This window comes from Gossypium hirsutum, chromosome D06, assembly GCF_007990345.1.
Source record: "Gossypium hirsutum isolate 1008001.06 chromosome D06, Gossypium_hirsutum_v2.1, whole genome shotgun sequence".
NCBI classification, from domain to species: domain Eukaryota; kingdom Viridiplantae; phylum Streptophyta; class Magnoliopsida; order Malvales; family Malvaceae; genus Gossypium; species Gossypium hirsutum.
The window spans coordinates 31,996,566-32,009,058 of NC_053442.1; the positions used below are offsets into that span (position 1 = coordinate 31,996,566).

A 12,493-nucleotide genomic window follows, 5' to 3' on the forward strand; every position below is an offset into this window, starting at 1 on the left:
TAGCTGAACCATTTTCTTAACTATAGCAGTCCATAATACTCACTTATTCACACACTTATGACATAACTTATAACTTTTACAAATTAATCCTTTTAGGCATTTTCATCGAAAATTACTTAGTACAAATCATTTATCACTCTCCAAACATTCATATTATTCTATAAAACATCAAAATACATGCATATCATTCATGGGTAAATTTTTAAACACAAACCCTATGTCGAAACCACCCTTTTTAAAAACAAAAAAAAGTTCGTAGTAGTCGACTTAAAAACGCAAATTTGGGAGTCGCCACCGATCTTTTAAGAGGTGTGATCAGGTCACCTTGGAAATGATTTTAGGTCTACGAATTTTGAGAAAATAGGTTCGGGAGTCGGTTACGCACGAGGAAGGGTTAGCACCCTAGTAACGCTGAAAATTGGTACCGAATTGGTTGTTTAATGTATCAATGTCGAAATTTTGAAAAGATTTTAAAATACGACCTTTTAAAAAGAAAATTTGAATATGATAATGTACCCTTATCTCGCAGAAATAAATTGCCACACTCAGTGAGTTAGGGTGCAACAATTCGATCTTCAAAATTAAATTTGTTCCCTTTTTTAAAAAAATCATGTATTTTAAGAAGGATATTCGATTATTTAAGTCAATCGGGAAATCTGAACCCAGTAAGTTAGGGATCAATTCTCTCAAAATTCTTAAACATCAAACATTGCCTTTTATTTTAAAATTGAGATAACGAAATGTCGTATCCAGTAAGTTAGGATCCAACATTTGAAATCATAAGGTTTTTATTACAAAAGAGATACTCGACTACCTAAATTCATCAGAAAAATTGAAGCCCAATAAGTTAGGGCACAATTCTCTTGCGAATTAAGAATATTGAGTATTATAATATCTAAAAAAGGGATTTTGAAACTTAAACCATATTAAACACAAAATTTTTAGCAAATGAAACACGGTGGAATAATGTACAATACTAAGCGATAATTTGTAACCAAAATGCATTCTAATGAACTACGAATAATTAGCAAATACAAACAAGCAATACAATACACCTAAGAGCAATTCTCACATCATATATTATGTTAACATTTAAAAGCTAATGAATCTAAAGTCCATCAAAACACTAAATAAATTAATACACATGAAAATGTACAAGTTTTTAAAATAATTTAAGATGTATGAAAGAAAGGAAATTATAATTCAAATAAATTGAAAATAAATAATATATATATAAGAATTTGAAATAAATCAAAATTATAGTTAAAAATAAATATCAAATGGAATAATAGTATCTGAATAAATTTTAAAAAATAAATATCATAATTAAAGAAAATAACATATATTTATTAATTTAAATAAATAATATTTGTAGAAATAAAAAAAATCAAAATGGATAGTAACATATAATTACATAAAAATGAAATAAGTGAAATATAACAAAGTAGTTTTTTTTAAATGAAATAAATTACGTATGTATTAATAATAAGTAGAAAATACAATAATAAGATCAATAATATACATTTATATGTAAAATAAACATAATTTGATATAAATTATATATACATATGTATATAAAATAGTGTTATATAAAAGTATTACTGATTTTTTAAAGCACAAAAGTATATATGAATAAACATTTTAAGAAAAATGTTTATAAAAATATATAAATAATAATTAACATAAAATATATACTAATATATTAGAATAGAAAAAGAATTAAAATAACAGTATGTAATAAAATAAAGTAATGTGCATGCATATATATATATGAAAATAAGTAAATATGTATACTAATATGATAATAATACCAATAATAACAATAGTAACGATAATAAATTAAACGATTTTAGCAGTAATAACAAAACAGAGGACACAATTGGCATTAAAACAGTAATTCAGGGGAGAAATCTAAAACAAATAAAAGAATAGGTCCAAATTGCAAGGCGCGAATGACATGGGGGACTGAAAGGGGAATATTCCCCACCCTCCAAAACGCTGTGTTGCAAGTTGGGCCAAACTGAAATGAAAGCAAAGTACGAGGCTAAATCAGAAAGAAAGAATACCGCCGATTCAAAAAAAACAGAAAAAGGGGGGACTGGTCGCGCAAATATCCCTCCCTACGCCAGAACACACGGATCTAGCCGCGTTTGGGTTGGGTCATCGAGTCGCGGCCTAAAATGGCACCGTTTCAAAGCCATTGAATCCGGCCCCAACGGTGTCGTTTCGTGATTCCCCTTAAGCCCACCTTAAAACCCTATCTATTAACCTAAACAGGAATAAAAAAGGTTTCTAAAAAATTTAATCTCCCTCCCCGCAGGAGTCGCGCCGCCTCAGCCCCCTCTTCGCCCAGTCTTAACTCTGATTACGACGGAGTGAACCAGGATCCGGCGAGAACGACGATGGGATCACAGAGGTATGTACTCTCACCCTTCTAACTTATTTTCATTGTATATTGAAAGAAAGCAAAGGAAAGAAAGAAAAAACGAAGCCTAGGGAAAAACCAAGAAGAAATTGAAATCTACCTTTTAGACGATCTTAGAAAAAAAAATTGTATTCAGTTTCTCTGTGTTTTTTTTGTGTGTTTGTAACCGTTTACAAAAGCTTTTGCCTTTTTCTTTTATAGGCCAAAAAACTAAACTAAAAAAAAATCAAAAGAATACAAATTTCTCTGTTTTCTTTGCTGCATTTTTCGTCTGCGTTTGCTGCAGGTACGGCCGTACGGTGACGTGGCGCGGTGCAGCACGTGAAGGCATGGTACGTGGCGGTGGCGCACGTGCAAGGGCAGAGGCTGGGTCGTGGTTGCTGCGGCGCTGGGAGCCGAATATTGCTAGGGTTTCAGTCTCGGTTAGGCTAGGTGTTGGGCCATTGGGCCATTAGGTTTAGAATCGGGTTTATGTTAGGTTTGGGCTTTGTAATACTAAACATTTAAAAGGACTGTTATTTTTTTTTGGTTTAATTGTATTTTTGCTTTTCGGCCCGGGCAAATTGGGCCTATTATACCCTAGTTCAAAACAATGGTAAAAATAGGTAAATCTTGTTACGAGGATTTCAAAAACGTAAAAATCATTAAAAACGGGGATAGAACGGACTTACAATCGAGCTTGGAAGCTTGAAAACCCCTAGCCATGGTTTCTCCTTGCAATTTTCGGCCTAGGGGTTGAATATGAACAAAAATTGGTTTTTAATTTTGTTTTTAATTCATTATAATAACTAAATGACCAAAATGCTCTTAATGAAAAACTTTGGAAACATGCCTAACCATACCCATTTTTGTCCACCAACTTAACCAATGGTCTAATTACCATATAAAGACCTCCAATTTAAAATTTCATAACAATTGGACACCTCTAACATATAGAACTAAACTTTTGCACTTTTTACAATTTAGTCCTTTTGACTAAATTGAGTGCCCAAACTTCAAAATTTTCGAACGAAATTTTCATAAAATCATTCTGTGAGTAGACCATAAAAATATAATGAAAATATATTTTTCCTCGTCAAATTTGTGGTCCCGAAACCACTATTCTTACTAGCCCCAAATTCGGGATATTACAAGCTAACTATTAACATTCATATTATACAGAGAGCAGCAATCTAATACTTCCATATTATTATTATTATTATTATTATCTTATACAATTGAATGGTGAGATAAGCTATGCAATGCTAAGCTTGGTCTTCCACTATTTACACTCTTATCATTATTTATCCCCTCTTAAAGCTAGAAGTTTTATACATAACAAGACTATTCTAATTATTAGCATCAGAGTATTGGATTATACTCTGGCTATCTATATCTGATGATATTGGTAAAATGACCTACTTCACCTAGTTAAGGTTCGCTACTTCATTTAAAATTAGTGTAAAATACTCTTACAGTCCTTAATACGTGTTTACGGGACCCTAAAAATTAATTAAAAAATAAATAAGGACTAATTTGAAACAATTCAAAAGGGTTTGGGGAAATTTTTCAAAAATTTTAGAAATAGGGGTCACACGGTTGTGTGGCCAGGCCGTGTGATATACCCCAAGTTGTGTGGCTTTTGAAGTTGGGACACATGACCATGTCCCAGCCCATGTCTCTTCCCATGTAACTCACTGACTTGAGACACACGGCCGTGTCCCAGCCCGTGTCACTACTCGTGTAACTCACTAAATTAGGTCACACGATCGTGTTTTAGGCCGTGTGCCAGATCGTTGAACCTACACTAAAATTCACAAGACACACGACCGTGCGTACCTAAATGTACCTTAAAACTCAAGTTTACCAAATCATGCTTATTTGGAAACTAAGCAACCCAATTACGAGCCACTTAACCTATTCAAAACACAATTAAACATGCTTAAAACAAACCAAAACATCCATCTCAAGTGTCTAACCAATGTACCCTCATTGGTACCACATTTTATATTTCCAAACATATCAATAAGACATCAAACATCCAAACATTCATTCATACCAAATGACCATAATTGACCTAATGTTTTAGCTATTTAGGCTACCAAGCTTAAAACTAAAACAGATGCAAAACATTAAGCTTGACTAACATACCAAAACATAGATTAAGCCTCAACTTTATGAACGCATAAATACCATTACACATAGAACTCCTAAACTCATCACATTACATAACAACTATCATTCAAAAGACCTCCTAGGTACATGCCATTACAAAATAAAACATCCCCGCACTTGAGTCCAGGATCGTTGATGGATGTTGACTTAGTAATAAGTAATGTTATGTACTATATATATATCAACTCAATAATGTTAGTTTATTCATTCCTTATCCACATCCAATAGTTTTCACAAATTCTAGCACATGGCAATAGCATTTCATGTGGCATTTGATAATTCAAATCATGCAATGGCATGATTCATCTATATGTCCAATTCATGAATTCATTTATCATAATTCATTCAATTTTCACAACCAATTTCACCATTTCATATTCCATTTCACATTCTTATCATTTCAATATTAAATACATAAATTTTATCATTTAATTTCCCCTATTAACACGACTCAGACTCGACGGATACACAAATCCAACCAACACACTAGTTTGGAACCCAATGCCTCATTGGATAAATCCGAACCAATAATTGCGCTCAGCGCTATAATAAGTTGACTCCCACTGTCTCATCAGTTAAACAGAAGCAAATTGGCACCCAGTGCCTCAAGGACTCAAAGTCAAAGAAATCCCTGAACTCTTCCTATCCTATTGCATGTCATCTATATCCGACTTAGCCCGAAACAGTTAATAGGGTTTTTGTTTCCTCTTCAATTTCAGCCAATGTATCAAATTCACATTTATACTATATATAATTATACATATATATATTTCCAACTCACACATATATAAAAATACACATGCTTTTCAATTATGTATCATTTGCTTTCATAAGCAACAATAAATTATAATAATCCAATCAAATCACAATTCTCACCTTAATGCTTACCATGATAATTATATCAATATGTAGTAAAACATAGTTTAGTTCGGATTATAGAAATACAAACTGTATATTCCGAGCTACTCGACGTCAACCTTGTCTTTCCTCGTCTTACTCGAGGATTCTAGAATAATGTTCGCTACAGAATAAAATAATTAAAATAAATCAATAATACACAAATCAATTCTCAATAAATTTCAAATTTTATACCATACTTGCTTAAACTTCAAATTAGTCCCTAAACCTAGACTAATTTAATCTCCACATCTAACCTCAAATTTTTATAGTAATTTCACTCTAAGCCAACTTTAGCTCCCTATTTCAATTCTACCACTAAATTTTGAATTTTTCACAATTTAGTCCCTATTGCTCAAAATCAACAATTTAGTCCCTATTGTTTATTGAAAAGGAAAAAATAGGGCTTTTAAGCACATTCTGGATCGTTTCTCCACTAGAATTAACAGTTGGTTTAAACACCTTCTGTTCTATAGTGGTAAAGAGATATTTATCAAATCTATTTTACAATCGCTACCTACTTATGTTATGTCTATTTTCCTTTCTCCTAGGCGTACGATGGAGGAGATGACTTCTAAAATCTGTCGTTGGTGGTGGGTTAGCAAGGAAAGGGGTTGAGGATGGGCTATGCTCACTTCAAACAGCCTTTACTTACCAAAGGGTATGGGACGCATTGGATTGAAAGGCTTGCAACTTTTTAACTTGGCTCTACTAGGGTGGCAAGTGTGGAGACTCATCTCGTAGAGAGAAACTTTGTGCTTTCAAGTTCTTAGCTCGAAATATTTCCCGGACAGTGACTTATTCCATCGCAAGAAGATTGATAAACCATCCTTCACTTGGTTAAGTACATTGGCGGCTGCGAGAGCTCTTGAAAAGGGATTTGGTTTGCATGTGGCAGATGGCTGTAGCATTCGACTCGGTGAAGATAGGTGTTTCGAGGGTCTTGATGGTGATGCCTTACGTCATCCTTCTGAGCCTCTTCCGAAAGCTTAAGTTTGTGATCTTTGGTTACCTAACTATTGTGGATAGAATGTGGAGCATGTTCGGGTGCTGTATGGGGAGTTTATGGCTAGCCGGATCAGTGATATTTCGATTCTCCCCCATGGTTCGAGTAATAGGGTGGTTTGGTTCCATAATGTTCACGGCATTTATACGACCAAGTCAACATACTCTTGGTTGCTCCTTAAAAATGTTGAGTATAGTCTGCATAGGTTCTTTTGGAAATTCATTTGGAAGTTGGGAGTCCTTCCAAAAATTCGTATCTTTGCTTAGCAGATTAGGCATGAATTGCTCCCAATAAATGTTAAGATCTCGACCATTAAGCATAATATCGCTCGGGATTGCTCAAGATGTAGGGGTGGTGACAAACAGTGATTCACGCCTTAAGAAATTGCCTTAAAGTTTAGGATGTCCTTATTGCAGGTGGTCTTGACAATAGATTGCTGCGTTGACTGGCTCGAAGACTCTATACGGATTTTTAAAAAAAAAATCTTTTGAGGATTTCATAATACCTTTTTAAATATTTGGAACAACAGAAATAATGTCATTTTTAAGGGTAATGAGAAAGATCCTCGCGTGATATGGGAAATAGCCTGCAAGCTCAACGATAACTTCCAGATTCATAATCTCTCTCTTCGATCGATTTTACCTCGGGTCCCTAGAGATTGTAAATGGGAAACACCCCTGGAGGGTGTTTCTAAAGTGAACATCGATGTATCTGTGAAAGATAATAAGACGGGCTTGAGCATTATCCTTAGAGACTCGAACGACTTTGTTCTTTGTGGTAAGGCAAGCTTCATTAATAAGGCTGCTAATCCCAAGTTGGCGGAATTGGATGCTCTCCTTGTAGGCATTCGGCTTGCTCAGTCTCTTAATTTCGACAAGGTTATCTTTGAAATAGATTGTGCTTGTATTATTAACCGTCTTTGTAAACAAAAAAATGATATTACTATTTTTGGCCACCATATTAAAGAGGTTCGCGAGATGCTAAATTCTTTCTCGAAGGCCGAAGTCAAATGGGTGAATCGGGGTGACAATAAAGTGGTTGATTTCTTTGTAAATGGTCATTCTCTAATTGTTGTAACCTGGCATTTGAGATGGATTAAACTAATATCCACAACCTTGTAATTATTGATGCAATTTAATTGAGGTAGTGGCCTTCGAGCCCATTCATTGTAAAAAAAATTTTACTATTTAGTCAATTTTCACTTCTAACTTTAAAATCTATCAAATAAACCCCTAATGCTTTAACTACTCAAGAATGACAACATCCAAAATCTTAAACAATACTAAAAATTATAATATGGGTCGGCTAGTTCTAAGTATCAGGATTTGTAAAAGGTCAAAATTACAAGAAAATGGACTAAATTGACTAACCAATTAAAGCTTGAATGCCTAAAACCCTTATGATCGTGTGTTTTCTTCCTTTCTTTCTTTCTCAATTCGATTTTGCATGTAATAATAAAGGAAAAAAAATGGTTTTGGTCGTTTATTACCATTATCTATTATTATTTTAGTTAACTTATAAATATAACATATATATAATATACACATGCATATATCATTAAACCATGACCGATCACCACCCAACCATTTAATTAATGGTATAATTGCAACCTTTGTAACACCCTTTTTCGTTGCCAAATTAGGTTTACAGAGCATTATCGATCAATCGAAAAACATTTATTGACATAAGATTCAATAATTTAATCTCATTCAATATATATCAAACATAAGCATTTGGTCCTTAAATCGAGCCTTCGAGGCCCTAAAAATAGCTTATAAACAATTCGGGACTAAATTGAAACAAAATAGAAGTTTTAAGAAAAAGTTTAAAATTTTCAAAAGTAGAGGACACACAGCCGTGTGAAATGCCCGAGGCCATGTAACTTTTAAAATTAAGACACACGACTGTGTCCCAGCCAGTGTCCCTAGCCGTGTAACTCACTGAGTTGGGCAACACGGCCGTGTCGCAAGCCATGTACGAGACCGTGTAACTCTCTAACTTATGACACACAGCTGTGTCGCAGGTCGTGTGGTAGGCCGTGTAACACACTAACTTAACACACACGGTCGTGTCTCAAACCGTGTATGGCAAACAGCCAAGTGACATGGGCATGTTCTTGTACACCTAACTGAACCTTAAACATCAAGTTTACCATTTCAAGATTTCTTGGATCCTAAATAATCCATTTACCAGCCATTAGACCTATTCAAAATGGCATTAAACAAGCTCAAAACATGCTAAATCAACCATCCTAAGTGTCTAACCAATGTACCCTCAATGGTACCATAATTAAACACTTAAACAACATTATAAAACATCATCCAAACATTTTCCAAGTAAACATCAAGATCATGTAGTGATATTTATGTTACCAACTTGCACTTAAGCTTATTCTTTACATATATACATACCAAAACAAAATTAAAGACAAAACAAGCCTATTACATGCCATATAATCCAAAATAAACGTTTCAAAAACTACCAAAAATGGGTGGATAGTGTGACTCGAGTGCTGATCCGATCATCCAACCTTTAGAAGTATCTACAAGAACAGAAATTAACACAAGTAAGCTTATTGAAGCTTAGTAAGTACGACTTACAGAATAAATCAATCTTACCAAAGTAAATATAACAATTCAATCAATAATAATTCAACAACAAGTGTTTCCTGCCATAAAAAAATGTCAAACCGGTGAATTTCTTAATTCAAGTCAAAGCTCAAATGGTAACTATCGAAACCATTTTTTTTATGGATTTGGAAAAAAACGGGGATCGACTTTAAAAATGAAAATGGGGAGTTGCCACCGATCTTTTATTAAGGTGTGACCAGTTCACCATTAAAATGATTTTTGGTCTGCGAATTTTGAGGAAAACAGGTTCGGTAGTCGGTTACGCACGAGGAAGGGTTTGCACCCTCGTAACGCCCAAAATTGGTACCGAATCGATTGTTTAATGTCTTAATGTCGAAATTTTGAAAAGATTTAAAATACGATCCTTTTATTTTGAATGAATTAGATGATGAGATTCACTTATTTCAAAGAAATAAATCGTCACACTCAGTAAGTTAGAGTGCAACATTTTAAATCCTCAAAATTAAATTTATCTCTTGACTTTTAAAACCTATGCATTTTGAGAAGGATTTCCGATTATCTGGATCGAATGAGAAAATCAAACCTAGTAAGTTAGAGTTCGATTTCACCAAATTCCTAAATATCGAATATTGCCTTTATTTTTATTCGTTAGAAAGAAAATCCTCGTCTCGAGAAAATAACATGTCATATCCAATGCGTTAGGACACAATGTGTCGAATTCCCGAGAATGGGTTTTTATTTAAAATTTGTATGTAAAAAATTTTCGATTATTCAGATTCAACGAGGAAAATTGGAACCCAATACGTTATGGCTCAATTCTCTCGAGCATTCCAAACTTCGAGTATTTTGAAGATTTTTGAATAAATTGGTTTTGATACTTAAATAATATGAAACATAACCTTTTAAGCGAATAAAATGCAATAGAATAATAATGTACAATGCGAATAGATTATTCGTAAATTTAAATACACTAACGAATACAAACCATCAATTAATACAAACAAGGAATACCGTAAACATAAGAGTAGTGATTACATGTAAATATTAACATTTAAAAGCTAATTAATTAAAAATCAATAATATACATATATTAATTTAAATAAGTAACACATATGGGACGGAAAACTTAATGTAAATAATATATATACATAAAAAGAGTTGAAGTAGACTAAGTATATAATAAAATAAAATTTAAAAATAGAAATGCAGAACTAAAAGTGATAAAACTAAATAAACAGTATGTAACCATGCTTTTAAATAGTTAATATAAATCAATTTAAAGCAAATAATATAGGTTAATTTTAAAATAAATAATATGTAAAATAACTTAAAATAAAATGACATATAAAATAACTTGAAACAATAATCTATAAAGCAAGTTAAAATAATCACATACAAATTTAATATAATATATATATGCATACGGAAAATTTTAAATAAAATAAATCAAAATAAACTAATTTTAAAATGACATATAAAATAGATGACTAAAACTAAAGTATAAAAATACATGAAAAAATAGTATTGAATATTTAGGAGGAAAAAAAATTACAGGATAACAAATAGCTAAATAAATTAATAAATAAAGCTTAAACAATTTAATGGGTAAATAGGGATTAAATCAAACTAAAAGTAAAATCGAAAGGCAAAAAATGAAAATATGATAAAGAGGAGGGGCCCGACTGCAATACGCGAATAACTTGGGGACCATATTGGAAATATCCCTCCTTCCAAAACGCGACGCAGCAGCACGGACAAAAATGAAACAATAATGAAATAAGAGATTAAATTCGAAAAGAAATAAAAGTACTGGATTGAAATGCCCTTAAAAAGTGGAGGGACTATGCGCGCAAATAGACCATCGAACAAAATGCGTGGGTTGATGGCCATTAAACGGCGTCGTTTCTCTCACTGCATAAAAATAAAGCAAAAACCTAAACTAACCTAATCAGTCATTAGATACAAAACAAAAAAAAAAACCCTAACAAACACCTTATCTCTGCGTCGCCTCAAAGAAACGAAGGTCCCCCTCCCATTCAACTCCGATCCGAGTGGAGGAGGGATGCGGCAACATAAAAAAAAACCCAGGTAAGAGTTCCAATCCCTTTTTCTTTTTCTTTTGTTGTATGTATATAATAAAAAACGAAAAATGAAAGAACAACACCAAAGAAAGAAAAACGCAGAAAAAAAATAAAAGAAGAACCACCTTAAAAAACTCATCTCTCATTTTTTATTTTTTTTATACACTATGTGTTGTGTGTGTTCTTTTTTTTTGTGTGTGTATCCCTTTTACAGATTTTAAAGAAGAAAAAAAATTAAAAATGGCTTTATATCCGAATTGGGAAAAAAAATAAAAAATACATCATTTTTTTCTGCCATATTTTCCTGCCTTCTCTGCTTTTTGTTCGTTTTTTTTTGTTTTCCCTTTGCAGGTTGTTTGTCTTTGTTGCAAGCGTCGCTGGCGTGAGGCCGTATGTTGACATGGCATGGCTGCGGCGCAAGAGCAGAAAGCTGCTGAAGGCTAGGGTTAGGTGATTGGGTTGGGGACATTCGGGCTTGATTTTGGGTAGTGGGCCATGCTTAGGTTTGAATTTGGGCTTCTGTTAATTTGAATGTTTAATAAACTATGGTATTTGTTTTGTTTTTGTATTATTGTTTGTTTTGATTTTTGGTTTACGGGCCCGGGCAAATATTGGGCCTTACAGTAACTTTCGAGGAAAAACATACATATCCATAATAGTGTCAGGATAGGATATCAAATACATGTCATGCCATTCAAGTCATTAAACAAGTTATAGTACAATAATTTATGATCTGATGAACAACTTACAAATACGAGTAAACCAGTAGTCCAACCGAAACACGTCAAATGCTCATAAGAGCTAATCAAACCAATGACACGCTAAATGCTCATAAGAGCTATACATCCACCCCCATAACACGCCAGAACAAGATAGTATAACAAAAGGATTCACAAAAAAAATGTTGAACCTCGGTATACATGGGAAAAATATATAAAGTACACCTCATCAATCTCCACTCCATCCACGTATAACACGCTGTCATTCAATTGTACTTTATCTTGCATTCATCCGACCCAAATATCGAATTTCAATAAAATTTTCTCAAACGATTTTTACATCATCATTAATACAATTAATATCTACTATATCATATTATATTATCATACAATTCATAGAAGTATTAAATCTTAGACCGTACAAACTTACCTGGACTAAGTTTAGGGACTGTTTCGCAATTTTCCCTTTTCCACGTAAATCAACAGGGTCTTAATCTAAAATACAAAATTCCCAATTATTAACTTACATTTCATATTCCAATTTAATTTACATTTTATACCCTTTTATTTTTCAAAATTACATAATTACCCCTAACTTTTAGAATTTAGTCTCTTAACCC

The 12,493-nt window shown here is 33.0% G+C and overlaps 1 long non-coding RNA gene across 1 annotated transcript; it reads left to right on the forward strand.

The window, feature by feature from the left end:
- The first annotated feature begins 11,027 nt into the window (after positions 1-11,027).
- LOC121218546 (uncharacterized) lies at positions 11,028-11,718 on the forward strand. Its single transcript, XR_005914932.1, has 2 exons — positions 11,028-11,161; positions 11,506-11,718. It is a non-coding gene; the product is annotated as an uncharacterized lncRNA (long non-coding RNA).
- Positions 11,719-12,493: the final 775 nt, after the last annotated feature.